This window comes from Lampetra planeri, chromosome 22 (genome assembly GCF_965212315.1).
Source record: "Lampetra planeri chromosome 22, kcLamPlan1.2.h2, whole genome shotgun sequence".
NCBI lineage: Eukaryota > Metazoa > Chordata > Hyperoartia > Petromyzontiformes > Petromyzontidae > Lampetra > Lampetra planeri.
In genome coordinates, this window is record NC_136128.1 from 1,057,501 (window position 1) to 1,060,000 (window position 2,500).

The 2,500-nt window shown below is 46.4% G+C and overlaps 4 non-coding genes and 3 pseudogenes across 4 annotated transcripts; all 7 read right to left on the bottom strand.

The window, feature by feature from the left end:
* Window positions 1-56: 56 nt before the first annotated feature.
* On the bottom strand, window positions 57-175 carry LOC144725834 (5S ribosomal RNA). The gene has a single exon (XR_013586903.1). It is a non-coding gene; the product is annotated as a 5S ribosomal RNA (ribosomal RNA).
* Window positions 176-423: 248 nt separating this feature from the next.
* On the bottom strand, window positions 424-542 carry LOC144726178 (5S ribosomal RNA). The gene has a single exon (XR_013587235.1). It is a non-coding gene; the product is annotated as a 5S ribosomal RNA (ribosomal RNA).
* Window positions 543-791: 249 nt separating this feature from the next.
* Window positions 792-900, bottom strand: LOC144725634 (5S ribosomal RNA; annotated as a pseudogene).
* Window positions 901-1,149: 249 nt separating this feature from the next.
* On the bottom strand, window positions 1,150-1,268 carry LOC144725860 (5S ribosomal RNA). Its single transcript, XR_013586927.1, has one exon. It is a non-coding gene; the product is annotated as a 5S ribosomal RNA (ribosomal RNA).
* Window positions 1,269-1,517: 249 nt separating this feature from the next.
* On the bottom strand, window positions 1,518-1,626 carry LOC144725611 (5S ribosomal RNA; annotated as a pseudogene).
* A 248-nt stretch (window positions 1,627-1,874) lies between these two features.
* On the bottom strand, window positions 1,875-1,993 carry LOC144725272 (5S ribosomal RNA). The gene has a single exon (XR_013586748.1). It is a non-coding gene; the product is annotated as a 5S ribosomal RNA (ribosomal RNA).
* A 249-nt stretch (window positions 1,994-2,242) lies between these two features.
* On the bottom strand, window positions 2,243-2,351 carry LOC144725537 (5S ribosomal RNA; annotated as a pseudogene).
* Window positions 2,352-2,500: the final 149 nt, after the last annotated feature.

Below are 2,500 nucleotides of genomic sequence, written 5' to 3' on the forward strand. Positions count from 1 at the left end.
ACTGACTGGGTGAATTGAAGAGTAAAACGCGACCCATCCAGATACGAAAATGCAAAAGCCTACAACACCTGGTATTCCCAGGCAGTCTCCCATCCAAGTACTAACCAGGCTCGACCCTGCTTAGCTTCCGAGATCAGACGAGATCGGGCGCATTCAGGGTGATATGGTCGTAGGCCATACTTGCAGAAACCTGACGCTCATTCACATGTAAAAATCAAGATTCAACTCTTCTGCGGGAGCTCAACACTCATGAAACGTTTATTCTGGACTCCTGGTTGAGCCCCGAAAGAGTGGCATTAAACGGTCTTTTACAATAAAATCTTGATCCCAATGCAGTACACCATATCCACGTGCAATTGGCTGGTGAACTGACTGGGTGAATTGAAGAGTTGAACGCGACCCATCCAGATGCGAGAATGCAAAAGCCTACAACACCTGGTATTCCCAGGCAGTCCCCCATCCAAGTACTAACCTGGCTCGACCCTGCTTAGTTTTCGAGATCAAAGGAGATCGGGCGCATTCAGGGCGATATGGTCGTAGGCCATACTTGCAGAGACCTGACGCACATTCATATGTTAAAATCAAGATTCAACTCTACTGCGGGAGGTCAACACTCATGAAAACGTTTATTCTGGACTCCTGGTTGAGCCCCTAAAGAGTGGCATTAAACGGTTTTTTACAAGAAAATCTTGATCCCAATGTAGTACACCATATCCACGTGCAATTAGCAGGTGAACTGACAGGGTGAATTGAAGAGTAAAACACGACCCATCCAAATGCGAAAATGCAAAAGCCTACAACACCTGGTATTCCCAGGCAGTCTCCCACCCAAGTACTAACCAGGCTCGACCCTTCTTAGCTTCTGAAATCAGGCGCATTCAGGGTGATATGGTTCTAGGCCAAACTTGCAGAGACCTGACGCACATTCATATGTAAAAATCAAAATTCAACTCTACTGCGGGAGGTCAACACTCATGAAAACGTTTATTCTGGACTCCTGGTTGAGCCCCGAAAGAGTGGCATTAAACGGTCTTTTACAAAAAAATCTTGATCCCAATGTAGTACACCATATCCACGTGCAATTGGCAGGTGAACTGACTGGGTGAATTGAAGAGTAAAACACGACCCATCCAGATGCGAAAATGCAAAAGCCTACAACACCTGGTATTCCCAGGCAGTCTCCCATCCAAGTACTAACCAGGCTCGACCCTGCTTAGCTTCCGAGATCAGACGAGATCGGGCGCCTTCAGGGTGATATGGTCGTAGGCCATACTTGCAGAGACCTGACGCACATGCATTTGTTAAAATCAAGATTAAACTCTACTGCGTGAGGTCAACACTCATGAAAACGTTTATTCTGGATTCCTGGTTCAGCCCCGAAAGAGTGGCATTAAACGGTCTTTTACAAGAAAATCTTGATCCCAATGTAGTACACCATATCCACGTGCAATTAGCAGGTGAACTGACAGGGTGAATTGAAGAGTAAAACACGACCCATCCAAATGCGAAAATGCAAAAGACTACAACACCTGGTATTCCCAGGCAGTCTCCCATCCAAGTACTAACCAGGCTCGACCCTGCTTAGCTTCCGAGATCAGGCACATTCAGGGTGATATGGTTCTAGGCCAAACTTGCAGAGACCTGACGCACATTCATATGTAAAAATCAAAATTCAACTCTACTGCGGGAGGTCAACACTCATGAAAACGTTTATTCTGGACTCCTGGTTGAGCCCCGAAAGAGTGGCATTAAACGGTCTTTTACAAAAAATCTTGATCCCAATGTAGTACACCATATCCACGTGCAATTGGCAGGTGAACTGACTGGGTGAATTGAAGAGTAAAACACGACCCATCCAGATGCGAAAATGCAAAAGCCTACAACACCTGGTATTCCCATGCAGTCTTCCATCCAAGTACTCACCAGGCTCGACCCTGCTTAGCTTCCAAGATCAGACGAGATCGGGCGCATTCAGGGTGATATTGTCGTGGGCCATTCTTGCAGAGGCCTGACGCACATTCATATGTTAAAATCAAGATTCAACTCTACTGCGGGAGGTCAACACTCATGAAAACGTCTATTCTGGACTCCTGGTTGAGCCCCGAAAGAGTGGCATTAAACGGTCTTTTACAAGAAAATGTGGATCCCAATGCAGTACACCATATCCGCGTGCAATTGGCAGGTGAACTGACTGGGTGAATTGAAGAGTAAAACGCGACCCATCCAGATACGAAAATGCAAAAGCCTACAACACCTGGTATTCCCAGTCAGTCTCCAATCCAAGTACTAACCAGGCTCGACCCTGCTTAGCTTCCGAGATCAGGCGCATTCAGGGTGATATGGTCGTAGGCCATACTTGCAGAGACCTGACGCACATTCATATGTAAAAATCAAGATTCAACTCTACTGCGGGAGGTCAACACTCATGAAAACGTTTATTCTGGACTCCTGGTTGAGCCCCGAAAGAGTGGCATTAAACGGTCTTTTACAAGAAAATGTG